A 13,748-nucleotide genomic window follows, 5' to 3' on the forward strand; every position below is an offset into this window, starting at 1 on the left:
TTTACAATCCAAAGTTAAAAAAACAAGGGCAGAAGATTTAATAGATTGAAAGATGAAAAAAATGACAGAAGAGCTGCTTTAAGGCAGAACTAAAGGCAAAACTTTTTCTTTTTTCCTTTTGGATAGTGTCAGGTTTATTTTTGCTATCTGTTGCCGTTGGGGAGATTTCCTTTCACTTCCTGTCCCAAAGCCGAAACAGGAAGTGAGAGAAAATCTCCCCAAAGTGGTTGTCCCCAGGGTCACCAGAACCCCATTGGAAGATATCCCCAGTATTCCTGTTCCCGGGAAAACCCAAATTCTGAGCTCTTCTTTTAATTTCACTTTTGAATGATAATGGTAAACAGGACAAATAAAATGGGTGAACCCCCCTAAAGGGCACAGATGCAAAAAAAAAAATAGGTTTTAGACCCTCTCCATTCTGTACAAAAAAAAAAAGTTTGCCTTTAGTTACACTTTAATGTATTGTGAATAAGTTCAATGGATAACCAAATAAACGCAGAATATATTTGACATAGTATTGACATTGACTGATATTCAGGGTACCATTAGCAAAATATAAAGCAGCATTTGGACTTGACTTCCAGATCAGCATAAATTGTAATAACACCACCAGCAGTACAGAAGTGAGCAGTGGATTATATCTGAGCTACTAATGAATGAGGCTATACTGCTAAGTTGCACTAATGTCAGCTATGCTAGCCCTAAACTAACTGGATTGGCCTAGACAATATAGAAATGAACACGACATGAGTGTTGCAATAGTAAGGAGAGGAGCAGTCTCTAATATGGGTCTTGGACTGGCTACCGTTGGGGCCCTTTAAGACATTGGTGCACTTGATGAAAGTCCCCTTTTAGAAACTATCAAATATTACTTTTCATTTAAATCTGCAGCTGGGTATGAATCTCTAGAACTTGCAAAATGTTAAATGTCTTTTCCTTGGAACCATAGCAGTGGTATACATTTTACTGATAGGATGTCCTTTAAGTGACTCTCAGCCATAATTGTGACAACATATTGTGTAAAGTCTTCTTTGTACCATCATTACTATACCAGTGTTCACAAAGCCAAGTCATTAAAGACATGGATTGATGAGTCTGGTGTGGAGGAGCGCAAGTGTCCTGCAGAGACCCCTGACTTCAACCCCACTTAACACCTTTGGGAAGAAGTTAAAGGTGGAGTGGGAGCCAGGTCTTCTCATCTAACCTTTTTAAATTATTTTTTAGCTGGCAAAGCCCATATTTCCATAGACACACTCTGAAATGTTATGGATAGCTTTCACAAAGCCAAGTCCATAAAGACATGGATTGATGAGTCTGGTGTGGAGGAGCGCGAGTGTCCTGCACAGACCCCTGACTTCAACCCCACTTAACACCTTTGGGAAGAAGTTAAAGGTGGAGTGGGAGCCAGGTCTTCTCATCTAACCTTTTTAAATTATTTTTTAGCTGGCTAAGCCCATATTTCCATAGACACACTCTGAAATGTTATAGATAGCTTTCATAGAAGGAAGTGGATGTAGTTATAGCTGCATTAGGGACAACTCTATAATAATGCCCATAGATTTGGAATGGGATGTCCTAAAATACTTATAAATGTGAAGGTAGAGTAATAACAAACCTTTGGCTATTTATTGTAGAGATATAGGAAGGGTAACACTGACTGACTTGATTGATGCCCAACAGACTACAAACCAAACGAGAAGCCTTCTGAAAGGTCAGTCACTTCGCCAATTAGAAAATGTTCTAAAACTCAAATGAAACAAAACTAAATACAGTTGCTGCATGTAGCATGAAAAGTTCGGTAAATACACATTTAAGATCAATTATTTCGTATTTCAGGTTAATTCAAATAATAAGCTAGGGAGGTAGAAACTGAAGAAAAGTAATTTTCCCTGAGAGAAATGGGTCATGGCTCACATAAATCCCTGGACCTCATTCATTACTTTCAGTGGCATACCTTTTCAGACCTTACTGAGGAATGGTTTGGCCATTGTTCTCAGTACCGCACTGATTGTGACACTTATAGAAGCTGCAACCAAAAGCAATGCAACTTTCCCAGGCACTTAATCCTACTAGGCAGCAAAGCAAAGAGGACCTATCCCACCTAATTTAATACATTTGCAAATGCACACTTGGAGCGTGAACCACCTCAAGGTGCTGTTGTGTTGGGCAATTTTGCTTGTATCTATAAGAGAGGGATATACTACTGTATAACATAAAAGCCCAACTGAACTTTTCAGTTCAAAACAGCTAAATACATTCCAGGTGGACCAAAGAAAAATGTATAGGAAGGAGTGGAGAAGCCTGTTCCCTTCCAGCAGCTGCAGAGAAGACCTTTGCTCTCTCACTCTCTTTCTAAAAGCTAAAGTTGCACAACGGAAAATTTTGTTTTGTTTCGGAATCTTTTGTTAAAGTAATCATTTTGTTTTGTCTTATTCGTCATGTTAGAATGATTCGTATTAGTTTAGTATTTTCATTGTACTGAACTAATTTGTATTTTGGAAAATTGGGTACATTCCTTTTAACGTGTTAATTTGTTTTAATGTGGTAATTTGTTGTTTCAGGAGATTACTTATGCATTCTGTTTGGGTTAGATGGAGAGGGATCCATCAGAATCTCAGAAACATAACAAACGGAATGAAATAAATGTTATTAGATTGTAAACTCTCCTAATCCCCTTTACTTGTTGCTTTATTGTCTCTCTTTTTATTGTAAAGCACTGCGCAAACTGTTGGCGCTATATAAATCCTGTATAATAATAGTTTATTTTGAATTAATTTGTTATGTTATTATTCAGAGATTCTGATTGATCCACCTCCATCTGACCCAAACACAATAGGTAGGAATCATCTTACCTTACTGTATTTATTGCAATATGTTTCCTTTTTATATGTAGTGCATTGTTTATAATAATGAAAAATGTCAATGCAACCTAGAAAGGAAATAAGTCCTAATCATTTTGGATCATTCGTTATGGCGTTATGTTATTTCGGATGCTTTAAACATTAACAAAAGGCCCAAACTATTGCATCACGTCATCCAAATGAAATGAATGAATGTGTTTTTTTGGTATAATTCATTTCAAAATCATCAAAATGTATTACTGTTGTGATTCGGAGATTCTTATCTATACAAATCTCTGAATCACAACAGTAACGATTTTCAATGAATGCAAATGTTGTCTAAATTTAGGTCTGGTAGAAGCCATGGTCTCTCTGCAGAGATGTTTAACCGCTTGCCGACAGTATACAGTACATACTGTAGCAGCAAGGCGGCTCCCCTGGGCAGGATCATTTACCTGCATTTCCGGGCTTGAGGCATGCATGTAATGTCCACTGGGACCCGCCGATTGTTTGGGACACAGGCAGAAATGCAGTCGGCCTAAGTAAACAAGGCAGATTACCGTTCTGTAAGAGGGAAGGCTGTGATCCTGTGTTACTACAAAGCAGGAACACGGATCTCTGCCTTCCCATAGTAAAAGCACCTTCCACACAGATAGCAAGCACTCCATAGGCACACAGTTAATGCTTTGATAACCCCTGATGTTAACCCCTTCCCTGCCAGTGTCATTAGAACAGTGAAAGTGCATATTTTTAGCACTGATCACTGTATTAGTGTCACTGGTCCCCAAAAAGTGTCACTTAGTGTCTGATTTGTCTGCCGCAATGTCGCAGTCCCGCTATAAGTCACCGATCGCTACCATTACTAGTAAAAAAAAAATCCAGAAATCTATTGCATAGTTTGTAGATGCTATAACCTTTGCACAAACCAATCAATATACACTTATTGGAATTTTTACCAAAAACATGTAGCAGAATACAAATTGGCCTAAAGTTATGAAGAAATTAGATTTTTTGCTTTTTTTTTTTTTGGATATGTTTTATAACAGAAAGTAGGAGATATTGTTTATTTTTGAAATTGTCTGTCTTTTTTTTGTTTAGAGCGCAAAAAAGAAAAAATGCACAGGTGATCAAATTCCACCAAAAGAAAGCTCTATTTGTCGGCAAAAAAAAGCACATCAATTTTATTTGGGTACAGCGCCGCACGACCGCGCAATTGTCAGTTAAAGCAACACAGTGTCGTATCGCAAAAAATGGCCTGGTCATGAAGGGGGGTAAATCTTTTGGAGGGCAGGCGGTTAAGAAGGCCTTTAGCTCTCCAATCAGTAGGGAGCATAAGCTTTGCGTTGAATGTACCTGAAATGCCTAAAATGTATTTAGCAAATTTAAACTGAAAGCTTATTGAGCTTTAACCGGTTCCGGACCTCCCACCGCATATTTACTGTGGCAGACTAGTCCTCCTGCACGAACTGACGTAGGTCTACGCGCCTGCAGCTAGGGGGCGCGCTCCCACCCCCACTCAGCAGCGGGGACACTGATGCATGGGGCAGGCGGCTCCGATTGCCGCCTTTCCCCGCCGGTGTCATTATTACAGCAACAGTGCATATTGTTAGCACTGATTACTGTAATATTGTCACTGGTCCCCCCAAAAGTATCAAAAATGTCAGTTAGGGGTCCGATCTGTCCACCGCAATGTCGCAGTCCCGCTAAAAATTGCTGATCGCCACAAATACTAAAAAAAAAAAAAAAAAAGAAACAATAACAATGACATAAATCTTTCCCGTAGTTAGTAAACATGATAACTTTTGCGCAAACCAATCAAAATACGCTTATTACGATTTTTTTTACCAAAAATATTTAGCAGAAAACAAATTGGCTTAAAGTGTTAAAAAATTTAGATTTTTACATTTTTTGAGAATATTATATAGCAGAAAGTGAAAAATATTGTTGTTGTTTTTATTTCAGCATTGTTGCTCTTTTTTTGTTTATAGTGCAAAAAATTAAAAAAAAAAAATTGCAGAGGTGATCAAATATCACCAAAAGAAAGCTCTATTTGTGGGTAAAAAAAAGGACATCAATTTTATTTGGGTACAGCGTCGCATGACCGCGTAATTGTTTGTCTTTTTTTGTTTAGAGCGCAAAAAAGAAAAAATGCAGAGGTAATCAAATATCACCAAAAGAAAGCTCTATTTGTGGGCAAAAAACATCAATTTTATTTGGGTACAGCGTCGCACGGCCGCGCAATTGTCAGTTAAAGTAACGCAGAATATGGCCTGGTCATTAAGGGGGAAAATCTTCAGTTTCAGAAGTGGTTAAAGTGATATTAAAGTCTTGGTTTTTTTGTTTAAAAATCCCAAACATGTTATACTTACCTCCTCTGTGCAGTTGGTTTTGCACAGAGCAGCCCAGATCCTCCTCTTATCAGGTTTCTCACCGACACTCCTGGCCCCTCCCTCCTGCTGAGTGCCCCCACAGCAAGCATCTAGCTATGGGGGCACCCAAGCCAAGCCACTGCTCTGTGTGTCTATTCAGACTCGGCCCCCACCCCCTCATTCTCCTTATTGGCTCACTGACTTAGATTGACAGCAGCGGGAGCCAATGGCTTCTGTTGCTGTCTCAGCCAATGAGGAGGAAGAATCCCAGGAATTTGTGACTTTCGTGCAACATGGCTGGATCCTCTTTTTTTGGGTACACACATTCAAATACCACACTTGTAAAGAGCAGCCCTGACATCATACATACACCAAATACAGAAAACTGGCAGCTGATCAATCCATTTTTAAAGCTAGAGATACACAGGCAATTTCCATCTCTTGATCTTGAGCCATTTAACCACTTACAGTCAAATTATTGGGCTAGAGCTACACAGGAGATTTCAGTGGCTTGATCCTGCTACTAAAATTGTTAGCGATCAATTGCTAGGTGTAGCAAATGATCGCTAAATAAATAGAATAAATGGCTCCCTATGGAGTAAGCTACACAGGCAGCATGGAGTACCATCTTGTACCGGTCAATTGCACAGGCATAGAGCGCTATGTGAGATTGATTGCTGCATGCTACTTGTGCAGCTTACTCCATAGGGTGCCATTGTTCCATTTGGTGATCATTTGCTATACCTAGCGATACTAGTAGAAGGATTAAAGTGGTATCAAACCCAAAAACAAACATTTATAATTTGCAGCTTACCAATTCTTAGATGTGATGGCTGCATTTGTTTTCTTTTTTAGACTTTCTTTCTTTTATTTTCACCTGGTGATCCTAACTGTAAGTCTGCTGTTTTTCATCTGCTCTTCTGCAGATGTGGCAGTTAAAGGGCTGAGACAAACTTTTTAACACTGTCAGGGGTGCTAACAATAATCAGTTTTTATTTATTCATGTAAAACCTTTATGCCAAAAAGGAAAAGAAAAAATTGCTTATAAAAACTGCTTATAAAGTATTAGCCAGAGTTTGGTTTCAATTTGTTTAGTGCACTTTAATCTGCACGTGTGTCTAACACTCTCCTCCCCCGAGACTGGCAATGCTGCTGTCCAAATGTGTCTCTGGTGCTCTTTCACCTAGAGTGGAGGCACAGGAGATGTGTTACTGGACAGATCCTCAAGTGAAAACAAAAAGAAAAAATACTAAAAACAGATAACTAATGCAAAAGGTGTTGTATCGGGTTGAGGTCAGTCAAGTTCCTCCATCCCAAACTCGCTCATCCATGTCTTTATGAACCTTGATTAGTGCACTGGTCCAAATCATTTGGTGGAGGGGGGGAATTATGATGTGGGGTTGTTTTTCAGGGGTTGGGCTTGGCCCCTTAGTTCCAGTGAAAGGAACACATAAGGCGTCAACATACCAAGACATTTTGGACAATTTCATGCTCCCAACTTTGATTTGGACCAGTGCACAAAGCAAGGTCCATAAAGACATGGATGAGCGAGTTTGGGGTGGAGGAACTTGACTGGCCTGCACAGAGTCCTGACTTCAACCCCATAGAGCACATCAGTGCCTGACCTCACAAATGTGCTTCTGGAAATGGTCAAAACATTGGTCAAACATTCCCTTAGACACACTCCTAAACCTTGTGGACAGTCTTCCCAGAAGAGTTGCAATAGCTGCAAGACTGGGATGCAATTAAAGTTTATGTGCATGTAAAGGCAGGCGTCCCAATACTTTTAACAATATTGTGTATTATTGTTTGAAATTCTGTATACAGGCAGTCCTCGGGTTACGAACAAGATAGTAGTGATTGACCGATATCGTTTTTTTAATGCCGATACCACTACCAATATTTTGGTCATCGGATATCTGTATTGGCCGATATAGGCCGATATTTTCGGACAGGTAAAAAAAATTTATTTTTTTTATTATTTTTTTCACAGGTACTCCTTGTGGAGGGATCTGGGGGTATAAAAGACCCCAAAGCCCTCCTCAGCACTGAAAAGCATTCTAAACGCCAAGTTTGGCTGTTTTGAATGCTGTCGGGTTTTTTTTGGCGCCGAGTACCCGAAAGTGATGTCATGACTTCTGGGTGCGGCTTTGATCGGGTCTTCGGCAGCCGTGCTTGTAGGATGCTCAGGTCTAGGGATGGCCTTGCGGTTCACCTGGCGGTTGGTTCGCGGCAAATTTTGCTTGTTCGCGAATTTTGCGAACACATGGCGTTGTTCATGGCGGCCATATTAGTTTACATTGGTGAGAACTTTGACCCATGACACAGCCGTCAGGTGGAACGGGACAGCCAATTAAAACATTTCAGCACATGGACATGCCCCCTACCCTATAAATAGACCTGAGCTGTCGGCCATTTCACATTCCGCTTTTTGCCAGTGTGCTGTGCTCATGAGGGAGAGATTGCCAGACACAAATAGCTCTGTGAAGATCTACAAAAGTTCTTTTCAGGGCTGGTATTTCGGTATAGGTCTACTAGCATCTTCTCAGATTAGGGGCAGGTATCCAGTCGGTGCTTTAGGGGCAGTTAGAGATCGGCAGCAGTCACACACAAATCGCTGTGTTAATGTCCACAAAAGTCATTTTCAGGGCTGGTATTTCGGTATAGGTCCAGACTCTCTTCAGTATAGGGACAGCTATCCAGTCTGTGCTTTAGGGGCAGTTATAAATCGGCATCTGCAGTGACACAAATCACTCTGTTAATGTCCACAAAAGTCATTTAAAGGGCTGCAATGTCGGTATAGGTCTATTACAGTCTCTTCAGTATAGGGTCAGGTATCCAGTCTGTGCTTTAGGGGCAGTTAGAGATCGGCATCTGCAGTGACACAAATCGCTCTGTTAATGTCCACAAAAGTAATTTAAAGGGCTGCAAATTGTTTGGTATTGCTGTGCAGTGCACTAAAAAGGGGGGGGGGGGGTAATCCACAGTATAATATACTTTGTAGAAAGCATATTATAGTGGATTAGTAGTATTATTGTGCACTGTGCAGCATTGTGACAGGTGTGGTGACTGAGCGTTGCTGCAGCAATACTACACACTGTGACAAAAGCACTTATAATTTATTATAACTGGTGTGTTAAACCAATGCCCCCCCCCCCCCCCAATACCACATATTGAAGTGGGGTGTTATCTGAGTATACTTTTACATGTTTATTTGTGTCCTGCAACAATATTGCCTCTTTTGCTGAGTTAAGTCTGATACATACAGTGCCAAACTCACTGGCCAATTTTTTTTGAACTGCTGTGATAGACCAGTGGCCCTCCAATACCACATATTGAAGTGGGGTGTTATTTAACAGTATAATTTTCTAAGAGTGTATTTTAGTCCTGCAAATATTTGGCCTCTTGCTGTGTAAACTGTGCTACAAACAGTGACAACAGTTACTGGCCAATTATTTGTAGAACTGTTGTAAAAAATCTGTGGCCCCCCAATACCACATATTGAAGTGGGGTGTTATCTGAGTAAACTGTTACAAGTGTATTTGTGTCCTGCAACAATATTGCCTCTTTTGCTGAGTTAAGTCTGGTACACACAGTGCCAAATTCACTGGCCAATTTTTTGAACTCGTGTGACACACCAATGGCCCCTCAATACCACATATTGAAGTGGGGTGTTATCTGAGTAAACTGTTACAAGTGTATTTGTGTCCTGCAACAATATTGCCTCTTTTGCTGAGTTAAGTCTGGTACAAACAGTGCCAAACTCACTGGCCAATTTTTTGAACAACTGGTGTGATAGACCAGTTACCCCCCCAATACCACATATTGAAGTGGGGTGTTATTTAACAGTATAATTTTCTAAGATTGTATTTTAGTCCTGCAAAAATTTGCCCTCTTTTGCTGTGCTAACTGTGCTACACACAGTGACAACAGTTACTGGCCAATTATTTGTAGAACTGGTGTGATAAACCTGTGGCCCCCCAATACCACAGATTGAAGTGAGGTGTTATTTAACAGTATACTTTTCTAAGATTGTATTTTAGTCCTGCAAAAAGTTGGCCTCTTTTGCTGGGTTAACTGTGCTACACACAGTGAAAACAGTTACTGGACAATTATTTGTAGAACTGGCGAACTGAGGGACCGGCAGATAGGGAGGAGAGGCAGGCAGAACTTGCATTGCACAAGAGGTACAAAGCAGACTGCAAATGTATCAGGAGCAAACCATCAACCATGTACAGTCACATCTGGTGCTCCCAGGACGCCGTCACATGGCTCCGCAGTGTGGGCTTTTTTTAATGTGTCCGTTGCAGACTACAATGTTGCCTTCTGCAGCCTTTGCAGTCAACGCATAAGTCGCGGTAAGCCCAACACTCACCTAGGGACAACCGCCTTAAGAAGGCACCTGAAATCCCATCACGAGCCCAGTGGGAGCAACACCGTCATAACCCACAAAGCCACACTCCAGGCTCTCACCGTCCAGCCTCTTCTCCTTCTCCTGTCTCCTCACAGTTGTCCAACACTCCACCTTCCATGATGCCGTCGTCACGTTGTTCTGGAAAAAAGCAGGCTTCTGTGGCTCAAATGTTGGAGCATAAAAAAGGTGTCCGACAGGTTTCCGACTACATCGGGTTAACGGCCGATGTGGACGCTCTGAGGAGTGATGAACCCCTGGACTACTGGGTGGGCAGGCTTGACCTCTGGCCAGAACTTGCACAATTTGAAATGGAACTGTTTGCTTGCCCCCCGTCCAGTGTCCTGTCCGAAAGGACGTTCAGCGCAGCAGGGGGGATTGTGACCGATAAGCGCACTCGCCTAGCTCATGACAGTGTAGACTACCTCACATTTATAAAAATGAATGAGGCATGGATCTCTGAGGAATTCAACACATGTGACCAGTAGACCATGTTTCATTGAAATTCCTCATGACAGGCCACAAATATCTGCCAGACCGCCATCCACCCACAACAATTCCTGGTTGTCATGGACTTGCAATAAGGTGGGCAAACTTACCTGTCCCTTCATGTCTGTATTAGAGGTCAGACTGCATTTCTGGTTCCTTTTTATCACCTCTTCTTCCTGTTCCTGCCCCGCCCAGGTCATCACAGGAAGTCTATATTAAGCAGTGCACTGCAGGTCTGCTTGGCTGTTCAACAGTGTTTGGTTCCTGTTTCCTGTTTGCCGTGTGCTTGATCTACTTTTCTGTGTACCGACTTTGGCTTGTCTCTGACTATTCCTGTTTGCCTGTTACCCCTGTTGTCCCTTGGTTACCCATGTCTGCCTGTTACCCCGACCTCGGCTTACCCTTCACCATTCCGTGTGTCCTGAGTGGCTGCTTCCCTTCTCTCCCTACGGAGCGTGACCTGGGGGACCCCAGGGGCCGCGACCTGGGCCCAGCTGCAGCCAAGTCCATCTTCACCACTAGAGGCTCTGGTGAACACCTGCTGGGTCTTAGACTCGGCGCCCTGGGGAATCTTGGGTTCACGTTCCGGTCCATCCGCAGCAGTCTGCTATCGGGTTCACTACATTGCGCTGCGCCCCTGCCTCCAACAGGATGCAGTTGTCACCTGGCCACAGGTGACCTGACACTGGTCCTTGTTTTCGCTAAATACAGTGGCATAAAAGGCATTTCATGTCCATTGAATGGCTAATTGTTGCAGCCTATACAGGCCAACACTTACTTCTGTATTCTGTGAATGCCTAATGTACCTCTAGCCATCAAATACACTATTTTCTTTGCTGTCAGTTAAAAACATGTGAGCTAAGTTTTGGAGCCTATACAGGCCGACACTTACTTCTGTATCCTGTGTGAATGCCTAATGTACCTCTAGCCATCAAATACACTACGTTCTTTGCTGTTAGTTAAACCCATGTGAGCTCATTTTTGGAGCCTATACAGGCCAACACTTACTTCTGTATACTGTGAATGCCTAATGTACCTTCAGCCACAGAATACTACGTTCTTAGCTGTCAGGTAAACTCATGTGGGCTAATTTTTGGGGCCTTTTATGGCCAACACTTACTTCTGTATCCTGTGAATGCCTAATGTACCTTCAGCCACAGAATACTACGTTCTTAGCTGTCAGGTAAACCCATGTGGGCTACGTTTTGGGGCCTTTTATGGCCAACACTTACTTCTGTATACTTTGAATGCCTAATGTACCTTCAGCCACAGAATACTACGTTCTTAGCTGTCAGGTAAACCCATGTGGACTAATTTTTGGGGCCTTTTATGGGAAACACTTACTTCTGTATCCTGTGAATGCCTAATGTACCTCTAGCCATCAAATACTACGTTCTTTGCTGTCAGTTAAACCCATGTGAGCTAATTTTTGGAGCCTATACAGGCCAACACTTACTTCTGTATCCTGCGAATGCCTAATGTACCTTTAGCCACAGAATACTACGTTCTTAGCTGTCAGGTAAACCCATGTGGGCTAATTTTTGGGGCCTTTTATGGCCGACACTTACTTCTGTATCCTGTGTATGCCTAATGTACCTTCAGCCACAGAATTCTACGTTCTTAGCTGTCAGGTAAACCCATGTGGGCGAATTTCTGGGGACAATACTGGCCGACACTTACTTCTGTATCCTGAGAATGCCTAATGTACCTTCAGCCATAGAATACTACGTTCTTAGCTGTCGGGTAAATGCATGTGGGCTAATTTTTGGGGCCTGGAATGGCCGACACTTACTTCTTTATCCTGTGAACGCCTAATTTTTCAGACTGGAATTGAAAATAAATGGGTCTGTAAAGGTTCCGCCAAATTGTGGAATGGATACAGACTCATTTTACAGATGTGTGAATGGACCCTATATGTATTAGACATGTATTTACCGGCTGCTGTCAGTTCTGGCTGATTTATGATAAAAAATATATATATTTTTTGCTGTAAAAAAAATAAAAGATTTAGGGCAACTTTTTCAATTGCAATAATTCTGGTATGACATTGTCCATGTGCTGGGACTATTTGTGCACAGCTAATACGTCTTTTGTGGCTGCAAATATGACCTAAAGGCTTTAAAGTTCGCCTCCCATTAAAGTCAATAGGGCCCACTGCAAACTTGCGGTTCGCTGACTTTTGAGAAAATTTGTGGCTGACGTTCGCGAACCACCCCGGCCGATGTTCGTCCTTCTCTACTCAGGTCTTCCAGTGGGACGGGAGACCCGGGCGAGCCACGGGAGGCGGCGGGAGGGGAAAAACGTCCCCTCCCGCTCCTTGCAATGACAGCCGAGTGGCTTCTCAGCTGCATCGGTTGTCAATAAAAGACAGCCGACCGTCGGCTATAGACGCAGGCATCACTCCGGTACAGCACTTTCCCAAAATATCGGCAATATCGGTAACCTCAGGGGCCGATACTGTCAATCCCTACAAGATAGGGTCTGTAGGTTTGTTCTTAAGTTGGATTTGTATGTAAGTTGGAACAGGTCCATTTTTTAGGTGGAACTTCAGCCAAAAAAAAAAATGTTTTATGTTTTTTTTTTGGATAGCAAAGGGAAGGGTTAACACCCCTGTAACATTTGTTTTGCTGTCTGTGCCCCTGGTCAGAAGATTTCATCTCACTTTCTGTCCCTATGACAATTGGATTTAGAAATTTTGGGGCTGTTGTGGAAACAAGGATTGGTGATAAAGCTTCAGTGAAGACACCTTTTTCCCAGGATAACTCTTACAGCTGAAGATTTTCTCTCACTTTCTGATGTCTCTCTCCATTTGTAAGTATGAGTCGAATGTAAATAGGATGTTTATAACTCGGGGACTGCCTGTATAGCCCTACAGAACAGACTTAACTGCAGACAGGAAACAGAAACTTTATTATAGAGAAAAGACATAGAGTTTACTCATAGATGCAACTGCAAGCACTGCAAACACTGCCATCTACTGGTTAAAGTATATAAATACTGATGTACAGTAGTTGTTCCACAAAATACAATTCTGTATTCCAACACACCCACTTAACAACTACTCCTTTTACTGTATTAGTCCCATTTCGGATATTAGTTCTACAAATCTGTTTCTCGTAAGTGGTTTTGGCAAATGCTGTGATCCACTTTTGTTTCTCATGGATTGGAAGTCTTTGCATCTCATCCCATGAATCTGGCTCTTGTTTGATGCTACGCGAGAAACATTGGACTGTCACATACCTGACTGTGGAGCCCAAGAGGATGAGTTTGGCCTTTTGCACAATTGCCATCCAATCACCCCTGGTAGTGGAGACAGGAACTGCTACAGCAATGGAAGGGTGAGGTGCCTAGAACCTATAGTAGTGAGCTTTAGCTTGGAATCCTTCCAGTGGTGATGTGGCGCCTGGTCACAAGCCTTGTTCAGTGGCAGACAGGTGCAGAATCAAGATCAGGTTCAAAGTCATGAACAGGCAGAAGTCTGTAATGTGCTGGCTGTGGGGTACCAAATCAGGAAGCAGAGACGTACTCATAAAGCCAAGCCGAGGTCATTAACATAAGTGAGCAGCAGATATAACAGGCAGGGGAGATCCAAGAGAGGTGTCGGATGTAGCTGGGTCAGGAACAAGGTTAGCAGACATG

The sequence above is a fragment of the Pelophylax lessonae genome, assembly GCF_965119305.1.
Source record: "Pelophylax lessonae genome assembly, chromosome: 11".
NCBI lineage: Eukaryota > Metazoa > Chordata > Amphibia > Anura > Ranidae > Pelophylax > Pelophylax lessonae.